This window comes from Chlorocebus sabaeus, chromosome 4 (genome assembly GCF_047675955.1).
Source record: "Chlorocebus sabaeus isolate Y175 chromosome 4, mChlSab1.0.hap1, whole genome shotgun sequence".
In the NCBI taxonomy this organism is placed as follows: domain Eukaryota; kingdom Metazoa; phylum Chordata; class Mammalia; order Primates; family Cercopithecidae; genus Chlorocebus; species Chlorocebus sabaeus.
In genome coordinates this window covers 14,095,827-14,119,555 of record NC_132907.1, presented here as the reverse complement: position 1 = coordinate 14,119,555, position 23,729 = coordinate 14,095,827, and the positions used below count along the sequence as shown (strand labels likewise).

Here is a 23,729-nt window from a genome sequence, read left to right as displayed (position 1 = left end):
TCAAGCCTGTAATCCCAGCACTTTGGGAGGCCGAGACGGGCGGATCATGAGGTCAGGAGATCGAGACCATCCTGGGTAATACGGTGAAACCCCGTCTCTACTAAAAAACACAAAAAACTAGCTGGGCGAGGTGGCGGGCGCCTGTAGTCCTAGCTACACGGGAGGCTGAGGCAGGAGAATGGCGTAAACCCGGGAGGCGGAGCTTGCAGTGAGCTGAGATCCAGCTACTGCACTCCAGCCCAGGTGACAGAGCAAGACTCCATCTAAAAAAAACAAAACAAAACAAACAAAAAAAAAACACAGTGTGTCAAAGATAGATTTATTTCCTTGGGCTTTATTGCCAGATTATGGCATTTATTTCAGTGTTATTCCTAGTCTGTAACACACTAACAAAAACTTGTGATATACAAAGTAACTGCTAATATCTAGAGAGTCCCATTAGCTGTGTCTTTACAGTAATATGGAGACTTAGCAACATACATTTTGAATAATTATGAATCACACATGGGAACAAACATCGTTCTGTAACATCTTGTTCTACTTTAAGTTTTTTCAACATTTGCCCCAAGAAATCTTACAATGAACTGGAAGTTTTCTTCTTTCCCCATTGTAGATATGGAGATATGGTATGACACAAGGTGCTTTCATATACCTCCTGTGACCACTACCATTTTAAATGTCTGGATGGCACACTCCTCCTGCACTTTGCTGTTGGAAGTGGTCCTTGCCAACTAAGGAAAACAGCTTTGGTTCATGTATTACTCAGCTAGGGCTACCGTAACTAAATGTCACAGGCTGGGTGACTTAAACAACCAAAATTAATTTCTTTACAGTTCTGGAGGCTGAATGTCTAAGATCTAGGTGTTTCTCAGGATTGGTTTCTCCTGCAGTCTCTCCTTACGGCTTGTAGGCAACTGTCTTCCCACTGTGCCCTCACATAGCCTTTGCTTTGTGCACGTGCGTCCCTGCCATCTCTCCCTCTTCTCATATTGGATTAGGGTCCCATCTTTATGACCTTATTTAAGTTTCATCACTCTTCAAAAGCTCTATCTGCAAAACACACTAGGGTCAGGGCTTCAACAAACAAATTTTGAGGGACCCAATTCAATCTGTGACAGTCCACAAGCTCGTGGAGATAATGGAGAGGCCTTATGACCATGCTCATAGGTAAAAGACACATCCCGTTTCTCCTACAGACTTTACAGATCTCATGAGGCATAATCTGACCACCAGGAAGCCATGTTATTCCACCCAGTATTATAATGAACACACATACTCCCAGATGTTCTCTGCTGCCTGAATCAGCCTACAGCTGGCTTCATCACACATTTTCATGCCAGATTCAGAAATAATGCTATCGTGTGCTCCAACTGATTCATGGATGGAGATACTTCAAGTGTCATCTTTCTGTCTGACCCAAAATTGAAATATAGCGTCATAAAACAAAGAAGGTCAAAATTATCCAGGTTAGAGATTAAAGACCACTCATGGTACAGTCTCTGATAGGAGATGCTCAAGCAAAATCCTAACAGTGTTCCAAGCCAACAAAGCATTCAGATCATGAGGACGTTTCCTAACAAGTGTCCTTTAAGTTAAAACTAGGATGTGTGCCCTTGTTTCAGTGAAAGGCTGCTAGGATTATCTTTTCATAAAATGAAATACCATTTGCTCTGGAGGGGAGAGACTACACAACACACAAAGACATGAATGTGATCACTTGGCAGCCAGACAGAAGTTAGGAAAAGATACCTGTGCTCTAAAATAAAGAATATTCTGTGCATACCAAAAAATGTAAACTTTGTAGACTGTTGTCATTCCTTATCAAAATATACTGGAAGATACAGGGTGGTACACACCAGGACAGAAAAACAAAAAAGAACTGCAAGACTTTATTTCCTCTTCAGTAACCACTTGGGTTTCATTTTGAAGAAGTGGGAAAGAACCTTCCACAAAATAACTTTGTCATTGTTGATTATTCGCCAGATCCCAGATGTGATTCATTCCTTTATGTGGAATCAGAAAAGAGCCACACAAGACTGTGAGTACATATAAAATCATATAGACCAATGAGGTAAATGTTGATTTGTGCAATTAGCCAGACCTGGGGGCTCTCAGTAGAAACTCCTTTGATTTTTGACTTTTAGAAAGTTATTCTACCAGAGAATTATTATGGTAATTGAAATTAGGAATGGAATTACAGTTGAACCCTAAATAACATGATGTAGATGCTAAAACTGCTATTTAGCTGTTACACTGAACTATTTGGAACAATGCAAGGACAGGGTCTACTTGTGAGAGCACTAATTTTAATTTTGGGATTGCCAATTTGTTGGCCTTTCACTGCTTCCTTAAAGGAAATGCAGGGTCTGAAAGAACTTGCCTAAGGCCTATATTCAAGGAGAAAATTATGAGCTTCACTTCCTAGGAGGAGACATTTAACTTCTTCCTTCTTTGAGGGTGGTGCAGGCTTCACATTCACAGGTCTCAAAATCTCTGCTACAAAATGAGAGATTCCCTATGATGGATCAGTTGTAAGAGCTAACTACTTTGGAAATGATCTTGTCCTTTACAAGTGTTTACATACCTCATTATTTTTCTGAAATAAAGAGGAGCGTACAGGAGTGCTACTATTAAGATGTGACTTATAGATATCATGTATCATAAAAGATCAGGGTTAAAGTTTGATTATCATAAAGCATAATTCTGACAGTTAATTTCTTTATGTCTTCATCAGACATTAGCAGATATTTAATGAACAGATATCGAATGGCAAACATTCATTATTTATCTTTATGAGATGATTGAGAGGATTATTATGGTGGTGAATCAAGAGTCACAAAGAAGCAAATTAGAAAGTAGAGAGTCATGAGAAGTGAATCAGTGAAAATTACAAAACACATTTTGGAAAAAGTGAGCATGGTCTGTCCTACATTTTTCCCAAATTGACAATGAATTTTACTTTTTGTTCCTATCTTTTCAAAACTATAAAATACATGCATGTTGTGATATTCAAATACAATAGAACTAGATGAGAGTCATTGGTAACAGTAGCCCAGAGAGACAAGCACTGTTAACCATATGGTGTCTTGTTTTTTCAAATTTATTTTACACATATATTATCAAGTTACTATTGTTATAAAAATGGGTATATTATATATTGCTCTGCAATATTTATTTACTAATCATATTATAGGTAACTTTTGCATACATATTAATTACACACTTATGCTAGTAAACACATTAAATTTGATAAAACATAAGAAATTTCTGAACTGTGCTTTGCTCTATTAAGTAGAAATACAGATAGTTTGGAAGACTTTTAGCTCTCAACTTTATACTCTTCTGAAGAATTTAAATTTTATTCATAACCATTTATTATTTTTATGATTGATAGCTAGAAAAAACATGTGAACAAGAGAGAGGTTAAATTTAAAATAAAGTAGAATAACAACTCAGGTGGCTGGTTGTGATTTTTCTACTAAAAATATTTTTTGAAAAATTAAGCATTTAAATAGCAAATCTTTTTACCATTTGTAGACAAATCTACAAACACCAGGCAAAATTTTGTCCAGATTCTCAAGAGAAATCATTTGGTCTGGTAGAAACCATGTCCGCCCTTTTCCAGTTCTCTTAGGTGAGTGTTCATTCTGAGTGGCCTGATCTTGCTTGCCGTAATCATGTGTGCTCTCTTCCTGTGAGGGAAAATTCTGATTCAAAGCTTTTTGTTGTTACCAACCTGACTAATGACTCTAAAGAGCACAAGGTCCAGTAAATTCCCTGAGAAGTTTTATTTCTATGGCCTAGGTTTTTATTATTTTTCACTCTGAGGTAATGCCTGGACCCAGTAGAGGGAAATCTTTGTTTATTTACTTTGATCTTACTGAGAGCTCATGTAAAGCTGGGAACTGCATGTGAGGACAAATATACTAAAAAGTATGATTGTTTGGTATTGTGTTTCTTTCCAGTACATTGCACAGAGTCTCCTCTATGAAGGCTCCTGGGAGAGGTTTCTTTCTGGTCTCAAGTACAGTTGAAAGCGTCTAAGCAATTAATGTGTTTTTACATTATGGACAACATAGATTTTGCAACAAAGACTGTTTCTGGCTTTTATATTACTGAAAATGTATAACCTAGATGTCCCTAGACCCCACCAGCCTAGGGGCACAAATGAGTCACATTAACATTAATTTCAAAATACTGTAGGCTGATGTGCCTCAACCCCCTACAGAGAAGACTCTTTGCTCCAAACAGCCTGCATATCCCTCAGGGTGTATTATTATGCATGCTTACATTTGTTGGTTGTAAGTAACAGAAATCAATTATTTCAGCTTAAGCCAAGAAACAGACATTTGTTATAATGATTAGGAGATGACCTGTAGAACCTAACGGCCGAAAGGCACCCTTATCTCAGAAAAGACTGGAACCAGAGATTCAAGTGTCATCAGGAAGCTCCCTCTGTCTTCCATATCTGCTCCTTGATGCGTAATTCTCTCCCCTTCCCTCCCTCTTCCTCTTCTACCTTTCCTCTCTTCGTCTCTCTCCCCCTTCTTTCTCCCTCTCTCTCTCTCAGCTTCTTCCGCTGGTCCAACTCAGTGACAGGACTTTGAAGTTTACATGACTCAGATCTAGCTACCTGGAGAGAAACAAACTATTTCTTGGTCTCAATTTGAATTTCTGGAGATGGGACTGATAGTCCTGTTACAGTAAGTAGTTAGTCAGACAAGATCAGGGCAGGAGAGTGTTCCCCACACACCAGACAGCCATCAGATAACGGTCAGGTGGTTGTTAACTGTCACTCTAAAATAACTGGTCACAGGTGGTGCCAGGGAAAGGCAAACTCTCAATAATGCAAAACCTGAAACTGATGATCTGCAGCTTCCTGATAAGATTTCAGGAGTTGGGCAAGCAGGCTCAAACATCCACGCTAAGATGCAAAATAGTGGAGTTTAACTGGTATATGACCTTCTCTAGGAACACTCAACTGGTAAGGGAAAAACGCCTCAGGCAAGCATACGTACAACTTTAACACACGGCATATGCAGCCCCTCCCAAGTGCTAGCAGGTCACTGCAGGTGTGGAATACCAGCGTATCAAACCCCAAGTCAAAGGTCAAACCAGGTACTTGAATCTCTCAAGTAGCTCACTTCACCCTCTTCCAACTGTACTTTACTTCCTTTCATTCCTGATCTAAAACTTTTTCATACACTTTCATTCCTGCTGTAAAATTTGCCTTGGTTTCTCACTCTGCCTTATGCCCCTTGGTTGAATGCTTTCTTCTGAGGAGGCAAAAACTGAGGTTGTTGCAGACCACTGCAGACCACCATATGGATTCACCACTCCTAACAGTCCTAGCTTGAGTGGAGGGCCCACCTCTGTGCCAGCCCACTGTGGCAAGGGTGGCAAGTCATGTGACCCTTGAATGTCCCGGTGGCCAGGTGGGTGAAAGAGTATAGTTTCCAGAGAAGGGGATGAGCAGGACTACATTGACAGCACATGACAGCTTAAGGTGGAACTGTGGCTCTCTGGTCATGGCTTCTCATCTCATGGAGCAGTGCATTCCATGCTTCTCAAGACCACCAAGCAACATGCCGCTCTGTTGTGATGCCCTTACAACAAATTGTAAAGTTGCATGCTCTCAAGATGATGAAACATCAACAACAATCAAACATCAAGATGCTGAAACAAACAATCAGTCCTTTTGCTCTGGAGCCTTCAGTGTACCTGCAGAAAGATAGGAAGAATGTATGTCTTCATAGGAGGCAGATCTTCTCCCTGACTCCAGGCTAGGTTTATTTTGCCCAAGTTTACACAACAAAAACAGAGTGAAAATACTATTTGAGCCCACATCCGTCTGATTTTGAAATCACTTAGCATTGATGTTCCTGGTCCCTGAAACAACCTCCCTTAAGTTTTCTTGAAGTGTAATAGACTGCCTCTAAGCAAAATTGTGAAGAAGGAAAATCATATCTCATTGCCCTATAAATGAAATGTCCAAGTCCCTCATAACAGATTCCCTGGAGTCTGTTTCTCCAGGATCAAGCTCTTTACAATTACCACAAGGTATTGATTTAATCAAGAAAACTTATGCTAAAGTACTCACTATCAAACGCTACTGCTGGCATAAAAATTGAGAGTTCACTGATAATGTTATGTGCGTGTCTCGGGAAGAGCATTACAAAACCAATCCAATTTAGATCCTGTGTTAGGCAGGAGAAGTACCACGATGATTTGTTTCTCACCCTTCTAATCAACTCATAAAGCCATCTTTTTCTACACATCAATTTGCATTCGCGTAATCACAACTCCCACTGAAATATTTAAACTAAAAAATAGAAAAAATATATATCTTAATGATAGAAAGGAGAGAAGAGAAGGGAATCATCAATAAGTCAAATATTTTGAGGAATTTCTAAAAGTTAGGTGCACATAGGACTTCATTGCAAGACATAGCAAATTGCTAGCAGTTCAACAAATACAAAAAAAAAATCTTTATGGTCCAGATAGCTTTAGAGGTAAATTTTAGTCAATTCTTGCTGAAATGGGATACTTAAACTCTTTCAACAGCTTAAAAAAGAAATTAAACTTCCAAATACATTGTATCGAGACTATAAAACTGTGCAGGATATTTAAAGTACTTGTAGCGTCTAGGCAGTTCAAGTTAAAAAAAAAAAAAAGTAAGGTAAGTTATACATTTGAGGATTTAATTTTTTAATCAAATATTTTCATTGTTAATTATCCCTCGGAAACAAAAAGTGATCATTATATTGACAAGTCTAGCCTTCATATAGTAAATATGTTCTTTTAACATACCATTCAACAAAGATAGTGTAGACATTTTTTTTTTTTTTTTTTTTTTTGAGGCGGAGTGTAGCTCTGTCGCCCAGGCTGGAGTGCAGTGGCCGGATCTCAGCTCACTGCAAGCTCCGCCTCGCGGGTTCACGCCATTCTCCTGCCTCAGCCTCCCAAGTAGCTGGGACTACAGGCGCCGCCACCTCGCCCGGCTAATTTTTTGTATTTTTTAGTAGAGACGGGGTTTCACCGTGTTAACCAGGATGGTCTCGATCTCTTGACCTCGTGATCCGCCCGTCTCGGCCTCCCAAAGTGCTGGGATTACAGGCTTGAGCCACCGCGCCCGGCCGATAGTGTAGACATTTTAAGTCAGAGTCTAAAAGAGGTCATTTATATCACACCTGTTAACATCCATTCCGGGAAAAATTGTGAGTCTCCTATCTGTAGACCACAGCTGAGAGAATAGGGAAATGGACTATGTGGTTTCAATTTCTTATTTTACTGTAAGTCTAAAACAAATGAAGTACCTTCTTTTTCTTTCTAAGGACTTGATTGTAAATATGTTTAATTTAATTAAAATATATTAGAAGGTTAGGAAGTTGAAAAGGCTATTTATAACTATTCAAGGGAACATCAGAGCTATTCTGTAACTCCAAGCTAGTAGGACCTAATACCAAAGCCACAGATAAATCACAGAAAGAAAACTAGAATATTAGCTCAGTTATTCATAGGTATAAAATATTAAATTAACATTAGTAAATCCTATGCCCCAATATCTACACTATGTCTAAAATAGGAATTGATCTAAAAAAAATTCCTATAAAGATAGTTCACTATTTTAAAAGCTATTGATAGACCAGGGGAGATCTTACCTTGATAGAAACTGAAAGGACATTTGGTGAAATATTGCTGACTAAAATAAAATTTTTGGTAAAACAAGAAGAAATATATACTTCTTCAACATAATAAATGTTTTCTTAAAACAACTGAAAGTTTGAAAGTTTTTTTTCCTAGTTTTGCTTTTTTGTTTTAACTTTTTAAGTTAAAATTTAGCATTATACCAATTTTCCACTATAAGCATAAGTGCAGGTTTGTTACATAAACTTGTATAATGGGGGTTTGTTGTACAGATTTTTTCATCACCCAGGTATTAAGCCTAGTAGTTACCCCTTAGCTATTTATCTTGACCATCTCCCTCCTCCCAGCCTCCAAAGGTCCCCAATATGTGTTGTTCCCCTCTATGTGTCCATGTGTTCTCATCATTTAGCTCCCACTTATATGTGAGAAATGCAGCATTTGGTTTTCTGTTCCTACGTTAGTTTTCTAAGGATAATGGCCTCCAGCTCCATTTATGTCTCTGCAAAGAACATGATCTTGTTCTTTTTTATGGCTGCATAGTTATTCCATGGTGTATATGTACTACATTTTCTTTATCCAGTCTATCATTGATGAACATTTAGGGTGATTCCATGTCCTTTGCCATAAATAACTATTTCAAACAGTCACCATTACTTGCAAAATACTAGCAACTTACCATTAAAGTTTATAACAAGATAAGGATTGTAAATTATTATTATTTAATATTGTTTTAGATGTTCTAGCCAATACAATTAAGAAATAAATTAGTTAAAGAAAATAGGCCAGGTGGTGTGGCTCATGCCTGTAATCCCACCACTTTGGGAGGCCAAGGTGGGTGGATCACCTAAGGTCAAGATTTTGAAACTAGCCTGGTCAACATGGTGAGACCCCGTCTCCACTAAAAAAATACAAAATTAGCCAGGTGTTGTGGTGTGTACCTGTAATCCCAGCTACTCAGAAGGCTGAGACAGGAGAATCACTTGAACCCGGGAAGAGGAGGTCGCAGTGAGCCAAAATTGTGCCATTGCACTCCAGCCAAGGCAACAAAAGTGAAACTCTGTCAAAAGAAGAAGAAGAAGAAGGAGAAGGAGAAGAAGAAGAAAGAAAATAGAAGGTAGCAAAATTCTCAATAATGAAATTTTTTACTTGATAATTTCAAGGGAATCTATTTTAAAACTTAAAAAATTAATGATAGAGCTCAACATGGTGGCAAGCTATAAAATAAACACATACAACTCTTTCTTGTATACCAATATTGTGTGTTAAAAATTAAAATTTAAAAATTGACCAAGTTAAAATATCGCCAGACTGGTTCAATTATTTATATAAGAATTGAATTGACAAAGGTAGGATTTGCAATTAGTAAGTAAAAGATACATTTAATAACTAACAGTAAGATAAAAGCTAAACATCTGGGAAAGTACAAAGTTATATAACCCACAGGAAAATTAATTACATATGGATTAAAAATTGAAATGTAAAACAAAAAATAAATTACTAAAACAATTACAAATACAAATTTAAACTTGGATTATATAAGCTGTTTCTAAAAGGAAACCAAAAATAAAATAAAATGTTGATTACGCTCATCATTTATGAGAGTTTTTAGAATGTCTAAGCAAACACCATAAACAACACTGAAAGTTCAAATGACAAAGTTTATATATGGCAAAGACCTAATATTTATACCATCTATAAAAAAAGATCACTGTAATTTAAAAATGCTCAAAAGGCATAAACAGACAATCTATAGAAGATGAAATAGAAATGATTCATAAGCATATGAAACATCAAATAACCCAACTCCACAAATTGTCAAATAAACGCACATAATAATGGCACTTGAGTGTCTTGTTAGTTTTTTCTTATCCAATTGCTAGGGAGTTTTTAAAAGAGATTTTTAGACGAAACCAGTATGTTCCAAAGATCTGAGCAAAGTGGCACTCTTTAATATTGCTAATTTGTGAAAAACCTTTCTGGAAGAAAATTTGAAAATATGTATTCTTAAAAACTTAAAATGAGAAGACCATCTGACTCATTTCAGATAAGAAAACAATTAGACAAATGTTTTAGAGGTTTATCACATAATAAAATTGTTTATAATGAAAAATTGGTATAATGCTAAAGTCAAATAGTGGTTGAATAAATTATAGTCAAGTGTGTTCATGTCACGAAATATAATAATGTCTGCCTAAACATATAGTGTATTTATTGACTGGAAACATGTTTACATATAGGTTTAAATATGTAAAACATGTTTACAATAGGTTTAAAACAAAGAATACAGCATAATGTTAACTGCTTATCCCAGGTTGAACAAATACGGTTTGATTTCTATTTGCTTCAGATTGGTTTATTTATGTTTTCTAATTTGTCCTCAGTAATCGTGTGTCAGTTGTAGAATAATCCTTCTAAAGCTTCTGAAAATTCACGTCAGTGATATAAATTACTTCTATTCATAAAAGTTACCCCAGCATTGGAGATAAATATGTTTGTACAACCTTCATTATTTTAAAAGAAACAGCAGGAAGAGCTCCCATAGTTATATATACTATGCTTAAGGCATATTTTCACTCCCTATAAATTATTTCACAGTAATTAGCCATGTGTGGTGGCCAGCACCTGTAGTCCCAGCTACACAGGGAGGCTGAGGCAGGAGAATTGCTTGAACCTGGGAGGCGGAGGTTGCAGTGAGCCGAGATGGTGCCACTGTACTCCAGCCTGGGCGACAGAGTGACATTCTGTCTCAAAAAAAAAAAAAAAGAAAAAAAAAAAGTATTCCAAACTAAGAGAAGGAAAGAAGAGAATAAAGAAAAAGTGAGCACAGGTCTAGTCACAACACTGCCCTGTTTAACACCTATCAGATCTCTATCCTTCAGTGGTTCTCAAGCAGGCCTAATATCACTCCAGGGGCTTTGGAAATACTGCTTGGAGGGCCTTTTATGGTTGTCCCAGTGGCTGGTCAGCATGACTAACATTTCGTGGGTGAAAAGAAGAAAGTCTATCCTGCCCTGCAATGCTTGGAAAGTCCAGAACAAGAAAGACTTGCTCTGCCCCAGATGTGGGCAACACTCTCCAGTTGAGATATCCTGCTTAACTAAACCTCTTTTTGAGTAACCTTCAAGGCCTTCACTCCCCAGCCCCTGCCTGTTTTTCTAATCTCACCTCTTTCAGCTTCCCTTCCTATTTTACACCCCTTTGTCCCACCTCTATTCTTTTCCTTTCTCTCTGCTTCATGCCTTAGCCATACCAAATTGCTGGCAATTCTCATAGAGCACCAAGAAGTACTATGCTTCTCAGCTTTCATTTGGTTTAGATTATTTGCTCTGCCTAGACTATTGCTGAGCTGATCCTTTAATAATGCCCTATGTATTCTTGAAGACTCATCTTAATCATCTCTTTTGCAGGGCCTTTTTTGGGTCATGGATTCCTCCCCCGTTTTGCCCTGTTACTTGAATACATCTTCATTACAACACTTAAAACCATGTACGGTATTTATTTTTTGTCTATATCCTCCCACTTTACTCAACTAGTTCTTGTTGGCTGAGAAAAAAAGGTAAATTGAAAGCACCATCTCTTTTTGCTGCCATTGAAAAAGTAGAGAGAAAATAAATTCAATCAGTAAAGGAAGAGAATAAAGGTTGATTTCTACTTTCAAATTATTTAACCATTTAATAAATATAATGTTTAGTATCTGCCTTCCAATTGCCTACCATCGCAGTATATCTTCCATCATACAAAGTGATTGGAAGAAATTACAAGAAAATATATGTCTATTTGCTCCAAATTTGGTCAAAGGCCTAAATGCTAAGAAATCCAGATTTGTGTATTGGTACATGATATACATGTGTATCATGCTATTTGTACTATAGTTTATGCTATTATAATGTAGATTTACTGGCAAATGCAAAGTAAGTTTAGGCTAAGATGAAATTCCAGTAATATTAATGATTGATGTCCAAAGGATTTACAAGGGGATTCCTTTTCACTGACAGCAGAATCTTCTTCCTGCTTGCAGAACATATAGTATGTTAATAGCGATCACTGACTTCAGGTGATTTTACACAGGAACATATTGAGGAATTTAAAAATTAAGAGTCAAGGCCGGGTTCGGTGGCTCACGCCTGTAATCCCAGCACTTTGGGAGGCCAAGGCGGGCAGATCACTAGGTCAGGAGATCAAGACCATCCTGGTTAACACGGTAAAACCCCGTCTCTACTAAAAATACAAAAAATTAGCCGGGGGTGGTGGCGGGCACCTGTAATCCCAGCTACTCGGGAGGCTGAGGCAGGAGAATGGTGTGAACCTGGGAGGCAGAGCTTGCAGTGAGCCCAGATCATGCTACTGCATTCCAGCCTGGGCAACAGAGCGAAACTCCATCTAAAAAATAAAAATAAAAAAAAGTCAGGGGGCCAGAGACAGTGATCTCATTTTTGTTTTAAAGCTAAATGTTTTTCTCTTTCCACTAGTATAAAGTGTTTCAAAATATACTATTTAGTCATTTACTAATAGGGAACATATTAGTTGTACTCCCATTTTAGGATACAAATACAGTTCCTTAATCTAAGTAACAAATTGAAACAATTAAAACATAAGACTTATGAAGGGAATATCATAGCTATCTAATGTTTCAGCTACCTGTTTTATCTCACATCACAGACATCACTTTTTTCCCCTGAAAATTGTATAACTACAATACACTAAGCATGCTGTATGTTACTGTGACAGATACAAGAAATAAGAATTCAAAACCTTCCTTCTAATAATTCAAACTGTAGTAGGAGGGAGGAGACTAACAGATAGATAAGATATAAGAAAGGTAATGACAATTGGGCCAAGTGTGGTGGCTCACACCTGTAATCTCAGCATTTTGGGAGGCCGAGGCGGGCTGATCACCTGAGGTAAGGAGTTCGAGACCAGCTTGACCAACATGGTGAAACTCCGTCTCTACTAAAAATACAAAAATTAGCTGGGCGTGGTGGTGGGTGCCTGTAATCCCAGCTACTTAGGAGGCTGAGGCAGGAGAATCACTTGAACCCAGGAGGCAGAGGTTGTAGTGAGCCGAGATTGTGCCATTGCACTCCAGCCTGGGGGACACAGCAAGATTCCGTCTCAAAAAAACAAAAAAATAAAAAAGAAAGCAAGGTAATGACAATTCAGGGGAGAGAGAACCTTCTGGCTACAAGAGATATAATATCTGAGGTGAAAATCAAAAGAGAGCATTTTAGGAGGCCAAGGCAGGCAGATCACTTGAGCCCAGGAGTTCAAGACCAATCCTGGGCAACATGGTGAAACCCCATCTCTGTACAAAATACAAAAGAATTAGCTAGCCAAGGTGCTGCACACCTGTGGTCCCAGCTACTTGAAGTTTTGGACTGATTGATGTGAATGAAGAATATGACAGATTAAAAAGAAACAGTTCACACAATCATAACAATTTCACAAAGAGTAAATTATTTTATTTGAAAGTTGTGATATATCAGTTCTTTATTTGAAAAATTATGAATGGGATTTTTGCTTTCAGTCAAAATAGAGTAATAGGGACTGGATTTACCTGCCCGCCTAAAACAATAAAAAATCAGAAAATACTTGAAGCAATGATGTTTAAGACATTATATCAATCAACAAAAGACAGTGATCCATGAAAGACAGGAAACAAAGTGAGCCAATTACCCCAGCTTACTGTCGTGGGAGGGTGAATTTGTAAGCCATGGCACAGGGAGGGAGAACTTGGACAGTCTTACAGATTTCCTGAGCTGAGAAGATACAGCTGAGGATCTGGGGGAATAAAGGCAACTAGAACTTGAAGAACAGAAAAACAGAGAAGAGAAAACTGCACAGAAACTAACTCTTGAGCCCTTTATAGGGCTCAGCAGAGTATTGTTAAGCACGTGCATGTTAGGGAACCACCCAAAGCTGGGGAAAGAACTACTCAAAAAGATAAGAAAGAACAAAACCTGCCACTCACACAGGGTCAGAAATATTGTCTGTCATCATCAGTCAGACAGAAAAATTTCACAGTTCAGGGATCATCAGGTAGAGTACTCAGAATGGTCTTACCTAAAGAGTAGAGAACAATTAGTCTTAACTTATACATGAATCTAGTCCTGCCTAACAAATCTTAAAACCAAGACCCCAAAGGATCAAACTATTTCCCAAGTAACTTAGCACCCCAGAACAAGCCTCAATAATACTTTTAGGAATACAAAAATATCCAACACCTAACAGCATGAAATCCACAGTGCCTGGCATCTCATTACTAGACATAAAAAGAAAGAGAAAAATATAATGAATAATAAGGGGCGAAGATCAATCAATCAAAACCAGAAGAACTGATACGGATGTCAGCCACAGAAGACAAATATATTCAGACAGTTAATATAACTATTTCATATGCTCGAAAAGTTATGTAGAGATGAAGAAAATATATAAAAAACCCAAAAAGTCAAACTCTTAGAGACAAAAACTATAATGTGTGATATGAAGACTATGCTGGGTAGAATAAATGGTAGATTATACATTGTAGAGGACAAAAAATAGCAAAATTAAAGGCATAGCAATAGAAACTATCCAAAAGTATACATAGAGGAAAAAGAGAACAAATAAATAGTATATCTATGAACTGTGAGACAACTTAAAGTAGCCTATTATATCTTTATTGAAGACCCCAAATAATAGGAGAAAGAAAAAAGACAAAAAAACTATTTCAAGAATAGCTGAAAATTTTCCAAATTTGATAACAACTATAAACCCACAGATATAAAAATATTAATGAACCCCAAGCATCGTAAAGAAAATGGACAGAGCAAGGCGCGGTGGCTCACGCCTGTAATCCCAGCACTTTGGGAGGCCGAGGTGGGCGGATCACGAGGTCAGGAGATCAAGACCATCCTGGCGAACACGGTGAAACCCCGTCTCTACTAAAAATACAAAAAAATTAGCCGGGCGTGGTGGCGGGCGCCTGTAGTCCCAGCTTCTAGGGAGGCTGAGGCAGGAGAATGGCATGAACCCGGGAGGCAGCAAAGCTTGCAGTGAGCCGAGATTGCGCCGCTGCACTCCAGTCTGGGCGACAGAGCGAGACTCCGTCTCAAATAAAAAAAAAAGAAAGAAAATGGACAGGTGCGGTGGTTCACGCCTATAATTCCAGCACTTTAGGAGGCCAAGGCAGGCAGATCACTTGAGCCCAGGAGTTCAAGACCAATCCTGGGCAACATGGTGAAACTCCATCTCTATACAAAATACAAAAGAATTAGCTAGCCAAGGTGCTGCACACCTGTGGTCCCAGCTACTTGAAAAGTTGAGGTGGGAAGACCACTTGAGCCCAGGAGGCTGAGGTTGCAGTGAGGCATGATTGTGCCATTCCACTCCAGCCTGGGTAACAGAACAAGACCCTGTCTCCAGAAAAAAGAAAAGAAAAAGAAAATTACACAGACACACATTGTAATCAAATTGCTCAAAATCATTGACAAAAAGAAAGTCCTAAAACAAGCCAAAGAAAAGAGACACATTAAATGCAGAGAAAGATAAAGTGGACAGCATATTTCTCATTAGAAACAATGCAATTGAGAAGACAATGGAGCAACATCTTTAAAATACTGAAAGAAGAAAAAACTGTCAGCCTATAATGGTTTAGCCAGCAAAATCATTTTTTGCTGAAATAAGGTGAAAAAATGTCAGACATATAAAAACTGATGTAACTAACTGCTATCAGACCTGCATTAGTAGAAACATTCAAGTCTTTCAGACAGAATGAAAGTAGTACCAAAGGAACACATGAATCTACACAATGGAATGAAATGGGAGTCATATCAGTAAATATATAATAGCTTTGTCTTGTTATTAAAAACAATCATCAATAGTTAACTGTTTAAGCAAAAATAATAACAATATCACATGAGGTATATGATATATGTAAAAGTAAAATGCTTGACAACACCACCACAAAAACTGAAAATGGAAAAATAGAAGTATACTATTTTAAAATTCTTATACTACTATGAAGGGCTATAATATCCCTTGAATGTTAAACTGTGTGAAACTGTGATAGGGTAAAAATGTACACTATAAATCCTAAAGCACCCACTAAAGTAACAAGGAGTTGTAGCTAATAAACCAACGAAGGACTTAAAATGAAATTAGAAAAAGTAAATTTTAAGCACTGCTTACCTTTCTGGCCTAATTACATAACTCCACACTCCCTTTCTGCCCTAAACATGAATACACACCCCCAAGTTGACAAAATTCAAAGTAGGTCTCAGAATAGATAAATATTACATAGGATAAAGAAGGCCATTTCATGTTAAATAAGTTAATTCATCAAGTGGAAAACAATCTTAAAATTTATGCAGCTAACAAACTTCAAATCATATAAAGCAAAAATTGATAGAACACTAAGGGGAAAGAGACAATACCACAATTATAGTAAAAAATTCTAATACCTTTGTCTCATTAAGTGGGCAGAAAATCAGTAATATAGAAGATATGAACAATACAATAAATACAAAACACAAACCACAATAAGTCCAAGTTGACATTTACAGACTGTCTACTCAACAATAACAAAATATAATTTATTTTCCAATGACCATGGGACATTTACCAAGATAATACCATATTCTGGACCATAAAATAAGTCTCAACCCAGTTTTTAAAAATTCCAGTTATACAAGGTTTGTTTTTTGACCTAAATGGAATTAATTTAGAATTAAATAATAAAGATATCTAGAAATCCTAAAATTCTTGGAAACTAAATAACAGACTCCTAAAAAGACTACAAGTCATAAAAAAAATCAAAAGAAATAAAAATTTCAAACTGAATTAAAAAATAATATATAAAATATGTGACATACTGCTATGGGTAATTATGCAACATACTGCTGAGGGAAATACACATCCCTAAATGCCTATATTAAAAAAAATAGAAAAGCCTATCTTAAGAAACTGAAAAAAGGAAATCAAATGAAACTGCAAGTGAATAGAATAAAGTGATAAATACCAGAATACAAATCAATGTAAACAGAAGCTGTTTCTTGGAAGATCAATAAAATTGATAAATTTCTCCAGACTGATTAGAGAAAAAAAGAAAAGACAAATTGGCAATATCAGGAATGAGAGAGGTAACATTGTTATAGCTATTAAGAGAAAAATAAGGGATGATTGAGAACAAGTTCATACAAATAAATTTGACAATTTAGATGAAACAAACAAATGTCTTTAAAGATACCAGGTTACTAAAACTCACTTGAGAAAAAAAGACATTCTAAATAGTTCTATATTTTTTTAATTTTTAAATTTTTAAAAATGAAAATTTTATTAATAGCTAATATGGTATATATTCTGGATGTAAAAAGAAAAAATTTATCATTAAAATCTTACACACAATAAATTAACTAATCAATTAACTTCATAAACCTCTATGCACCAATAGCTTCATTGGTAAATTCTACCAAATATTTGAGGAAAAAATTATACCATACCAATTATTTATTATTCCAGAAATATAAGAAAGAGAAAACACACCATTTATTCTGTGAGGTTAGCCTTATCCTGATACGAAAACCTGAGAAAGACATTGGAAGAAAGAAAACTACCAAGCGGCTGGACGCGGTGGCTCACACCTGTAATCCCAGCACTTTGAGGGGCTAAGGCGAGCAGATCACAAGGTCAGGAGATTGAGACCATACTGGCTAACACAGTGAAACCCCGTCTCTACTAAAAATACAAAAAATTAGCTGGGCGTAGTGGTGGGCACCTGTAGTAACAGTTACTCAGGAGGCTGAGGCAGGAGAATGGTGTGAACCTGGGAGGCAGAGCTTTCAGTGAGCTAAGATCACACCACTGCACTCCAGCCTGGGAGACAGAGGAAGACTCCATCTAAGAAAGAAAGAAAGAAAGAAAGAAAGAAAGAAAGAAAGAAAGAAAGAAAGAAAGAAAGAAAGAAAGAAAGAAAGAAAGAAAGAAAGAAAGAAAGAAAGAAAGAAAGAAAGAAAGAGAAAGAAAAGAAAGAAAGAAAGAAAGAAAGAAAGAAAGAAAGAAAGACTACCAAGCATGTATTATGTATTTTATGAACATAGAAGCAAAAGTTCTAAACAAAATATTAGCAAATCAAATCAAACATTGTATAAGAAAGAATAATACATCATGCCCAAATGGGGATTATCCTAGAAATGCAAATTTTGTTTCATATTTGAATATTGATCAATATAATTCACTATGTTAGAAAACTAAAAAACGAAATACCCGAAACCATAAAGTATGTCAATGGACACACAGAAAGCATTTGACAAAATCTAAACACATTCTTGAATTAAAAGAAAAAAGAAAACACTCTTGGCACAGTTGGAATTTAAGATTTATCAATCTAATAAAGGGTGTCTATGAAAAACCTATAACTCACATAATTAGTGGTGAAAGACTGAATGTGTTCCCTCCTAATCCTAGGAACAAGAATGAAATCCACTCTTACTACTTCTATTCAACACTGTACTGGAAATTCTAGCAAGTGCAGTAAGGCAAGATAAATAACAGCATCCAGTTTGGAAAGGGAGAAGTAAAACTATCTTTATTCCCATACAACGTGACCATCTATGTAGAAAATACTATGGTCTCACCAAAAATCCACTGAAACTAATAAATGAGTTTATCGAGTATGCAGGATAAAATATCAATAGACAATGTTTTTAATTTTTCCATACAGGATTTCACTTGTTCACCCCGGCTGGAGTGCAGTGGTGTGATCAGCTCACTGAAACTCCAACTCCCAGGCTCAAGTGATCCTTCCACATCAGCCTCCCAGGTAGCTGGGACTACAGGCATGCACCACCACACCTGGTCAATTTTTGTATTTTTAGTAGAGACGGGGTTTTTCCATAATGCCAAGGCTGATGTGGAACTCCTAGGCTCAAGTGATCCATCTGCCTCAGCCTCCCAAAGTGCTGGGATTACAAGCGTAAGCCACGTTTCCCAGTCAATAGAAAATTATTAATAAACAATATCAATTGTCTAATATTAGCAAGAATTAGACATAGATATTTTAAAAGCATATCATTTACAATAGCATCAAAAAGTAATAGTAATAAATCTAAGAAGATGTCTAAGATCTCTATATTAAAAGCTATAAAATATTATTGAGAAAAAGTAAAGCAAAGCAAATAAATGAGAAGCATACCACATCAATGAGTTGGAAGGCTCAATATTTTAAAGATTTCAATTCTCCCCAAAATTAGTCTATAAATTCAAGTCAATCATAATTAACATGCTTATACTTTTTTTCATAAATGGAGTAGGTATTTTAAAACTTTATTTGAAAAGAAGTGCAAAAGGGTAGAAAGAGACAAGGTAATCTGAAGACAAAGAACCAAGCTGGAGGACTTATAATATCAAATATCAAGACCTAAAATACTATAAAGCTATAGTAATTATGAGAATGTTAACACAATAATAAATAATGAATATGTGGGAGGAAATATAGAGAGTCCAGAAATATTCACATGTATAGTTAGTAAACTTATGACAAAGACAACAATGCAAAGAGTGCTAAAGGATGTTGTTTTGAATAATGGCTCTGGGGCAATTGCTTTATATGTGCCAAAATAATGTATCTGGACCTCTACCTCATATCATGCAAAAATAATTAATTTTAGATGGAGGGCAGGCCTAAATGAGAAGTAAAGCATTTAAATTCAAATATAGGAGAAAAAATTGCAATCTTGGAGTAGGCACAATTTTTCTTTTAGATACAACACTGAAACGCATAAATTAAAAACATTTTTGCACATGTTAAATTGTACTTAATAAAAATTAGGAATGATTTATCTAAAACAACCATTAAGACAACAAAAAGTGAAAACTTGAAATGGGAGAAAAATATTTGCTATACATAGCTAATAAAAGATACCCATCTAGATTCTGTGAAAGTCTACAGATCAATCAGAGACAATTCAATTGAAAAGTGGCATAATATTTTAATATACAATACACAGAAGAGGATAGACAGATGACCAATACACATACAAAAATATCATTAAGTCATGAAGAAGATGCATATAAAACTATGATGACAAAACACTGTGCACTCACTAGAAAAGCTAAAATGAAAAAGATACAGAATATCATTTCTGGCATTTAGTGAGGGTGCGAATCACCTGACATGCTCAAAAATTGCTGGTAGAAGCAAAAAATTAATTCAGCCACTTTGGAAAATGTTCGGCACTATCCATTAAAACTAAACACATGCACATACGCACGCACACACACACACGTGCACATATATCTACTTTGTGATCTAGCAATTCTTCTCAGTATATATCCAAAGAAAACATATACATATGTCCATGAAAAGATATAAATTAGACTATTCATAGCAACACTGTATAAACTGGAAACTATCCAAATGCCAACCAAAATGAATGGATTAATAAATTGTGATATATTCACACAATAGAATACTGTGCACTAATTAGAATAACTGATCTAGAACTACTCATAACAGTATATGTAAATATCACAAACATAATGTTGAATAGAAGAAACCAGACAAAAAACAGGGGAAACTAATCAATGCTGTCAGACGTCAAGACTGTGATTATTCTTGGAGGTGGACATGGGCAGCCTTTTGGGATACTGGTAATATTTTGTTTCTTCATCTGGGTATTGTTTACATGGCTGTGTTCAGTTAGTAAAAATTCAAAGAGCTGCACAATTATGTATACTTTTTTGGTATTCATACAATAGGTCAATAAATTATTTTTCAAATGTACATAGTGTATAACTTTGCTTCTGTTTCATATTTTTCTTTAGAATAGATTTTTAAAAATGAGAATCCTGGGCAGTAGTCTTTTAAAAGTTGAGATTTTTACTTATTATAAATGTTCTTATTGATAACAAGTGACAAATAAATGATAAGAGGAGAAATAACAGATTATTAAACCAATTCTTACAGTTCTAATATATCCCTAAACTTTAGGGAGAAGCTATCTCATTTAACTCTCTAATGTTCACAGTATAATCACGTGAAAGCTATAGAAATAGAAACTTAACAAAGATAATCTTGCTGGGAGAATTAGAAATAGATTCTAGGAATCAAATATCTTTGCCCTATTATCATGTGATAATTTGCTGATAGACAATATGAAGTGCGGTAGATAGAGCCAGCTTGCCTGGGAACACTTCACAGCTCTCCCCTTGCTATCTGGGTAAACTTGTGCAAGTTGCTTAACTTCTCTGTGTCTATTTCCACATCTACAAAATTGGAATGATAAAAATACATATTTCACAACCTTGTTTTGAGGATAAAATAAATTAATGCATGTAAAGCTCTTAAGAACAGTGGGTTATCCCTATTAGCATCTGTTCCACCCAGTTAGAAGAATAACCATAACTGTTCCTAGTGAAAGATTTGTACTTTTTTTTTCACTGAAACCATACTTCTCAGTTGGTATTAAATGTAAAATGGTGTTTGAACACATACATTTTCCTACTTGTCTTGCACCTTATTGAAAACAGAAATGTCTTCAGGTTTGTGTGTCTAAAACAGATTTGAAATCTATAACAGACTGCCTTATCAAAGAAACTGAAATCTCCCAGCACCAGAAGATTATGTCTGAAAATAAAACTGCTCATGACCACCATCATTTCAAAAAATAATTGCTCTTTCTCAAGTGACTGCAGTTGAAAACCTGACTTTTCACTAAATGTACATGTGCTTTACCTCAAAAACCTATGACATTTTGCTACAAGTCGAAGAGTCTTTAAGTGCTCAGACCTCAAGTGTAAAAACACATTCCTATTTTCCTCCAGTCTTAAAGACTGACCTGCATGTCTTCTAGATATGCTCTAAATAGCTCTATCTACATGTGGTAGCATCAAAAAAAGAAATCCTCAGAGATTAGTTGAATAACAGGTATTCTGATAAGGACTTATTTTCATCTTTTAGGTTTTATGAGAATGAAACAAACTTGTGATACAAATTTCTCCAGTAAATATTATTTATCAAAATTAGATTTCTCACCAATCTTTCAGATGTTACATCAGAAAAAAAGATGAAGGGAAGAAAGGCACTGTTTATATAGGGAAGCTGAGTAGTTGCTCAGCAATGAGTTCCAGATGCTATCCCCATGAAGACCTTGCTTCCATGGAAGAATTTGTGTCTTTTATGGTATAAGAATCTCAAGAGGATATATTTCCTTTCAAAACCAAATGACTCAATCCCGTCAGTAGCTGCAACTTGAAAGAAGAGGATTTGCTTACCCTGTCAGGTTATGTCAATCTACCTAACAAGACTGTGGTGGGGCCAGATTTGGTCAGAGAAATCAGACTATCTCAGAGGAATTTGCATATATGAAATATCAATTTATTATAGGTTCTGCTGCTATTTTAATTCCACTGCTCATTTATCACAATTCAAAAGAATGAGAAGTCTTCTATAACCTCACATATGGAAAACAGCAAAAGTCAGAATTTTTTGGATGGTTTGCTCTTTGAGGCTTTTTCTTAGAGAGGAATTTAACAGCTTTATAGTTGCTTGTTAAATAAAAAATTATAATAGACACAAAATCTGCTTAAATAAGTCAAAGACTTAATTCTACCATTATAATTTTCTGTGAATTTTCACTTTTCTACCATGAGTTTTGTGCATATTTTTATGTTTATATCATTCTTTATGTGATTCTGGTAAAAATGAGACTATCTGTTATCAATTTTACAGACCTGATAAGTCATTACGCATTTACTGAGCACAATTCTGTAGAATACTGATGCTCAAACTTGTTATTCCTCATACCCAGTGTAATAACTAGAAGACAAAAAGATTATATTAATCATTCTTAATAAATATCTGATTTATGAGGAGATATACACACACACACACACACACACACACACACACACACAGAGTCCTGGAAAAAAGCATGATCTTTGGAGTCACTTAGAGAATCAAAACCCAGCTCTGCCACTTCCAGCTCTGTGACCAGAGTAACTCACTTACCTTTCTGAATCTCAACTTCTCCTTAGAGACAGTAATGTTTATGTTGCAGGATTTGGAAGAAAATTCAATAAGTCCATTACGAATTAAGTATATTAATGATGCATTAAGTATATTATGCATCTGGAACTCTACCTGGTCCCTAATAGTCTCCCAGTAAATGGGAAATATTATTTTTGATAACTTTAATAAATGTTTGTTGAGTACAATTATGTGCCTAGCATTGTTTAGATACCATGAACCAAGTGACAAACAAGAGTGTCAGGGCCCCAGCCTTTGTGGAGCTTATACTAGTGAGAAAAAGAGTCAATGTGTAAACAAATAAATAAGAAAACTTCAGATTCTGATAGCTGCAAATGAAGTAACTGGAAGTGGAGAGAGGCTATTTTAGAGGGGATGTCCAGGGAAATGATAAGGTAACCCTTGAGCTCAGCCAGACTCAGCCCTGTGAAAACCTGTGGAAAGACCATTGAAAGCAAAGCGGCCAGTGAGCACAGCCCTGGATCAGGAATAAGCATGGCCTGTGCAAGGAGCTGAGAGGAAGCCAGTGTGTCTGGAGCACGATAGGCAAAGAAGAAAGTAGAAGATGAGGTCACAAAATAGGTAGACATCAAACCATGTAGGGCCTGTAGGCCATAGAAAGGAGTTTGAATTTAATTACATATAAAAAGCAAAACTATTGAAGAAGTTCCGACTGAAAAAGGTGATCTGACTCTAGTTGCTAAATGAGGAATGGATGGTAGCAGGGCGGAAGTGCAAAATGGAAGACCAATTTGGAGGTTATTGTGGTATAATTAATAAACCAAAGATGATGATAGCGTACCCCAGGATAGTAGTGATGGTGAAGATGAAAATAAGAGGGTGGATGACCTACGGGAAAGAGTCCTGTCTCACAGCTCTTTAATACTCCAGTTCTTTCAAAGTAAATACATGCAAAATTTTCCCATATACACACCCATATGTTGTATGTATACAACACCAAAGTGTGACCTAATCTGAGCAGATTCCAGAAGTAGCCTGGCACTCCCCCTTCTGCCAGTTCAGCTCTTTTGTTACCCTTCACTCCCACATCAGCACCAGACCAGACCCTCTTACTCCTAGG

The 23,729-nt window shown here is 36.3% G+C and overlaps 1 long non-coding RNA gene across 2 annotated transcripts in view; it reads right to left on the bottom strand.

The window, feature by feature from the left end:
- Positions 1 to 23,729, bottom strand: part of LOC140711563 (uncharacterized) — a 49,098-nt gene that overhangs the window by 15,821 nt on the left and 9,548 nt on the right. For both annotated transcript variants that reach the window (XR_012092838.1, XR_012092837.1), the window contains exon 2: positions 18,565 to 18,570. This is a non-coding gene — a long non-coding RNA (uncharacterized lncRNA). The remainder of the gene's footprint in view (positions 1 to 18,564; positions 18,571 to 23,729) is intronic.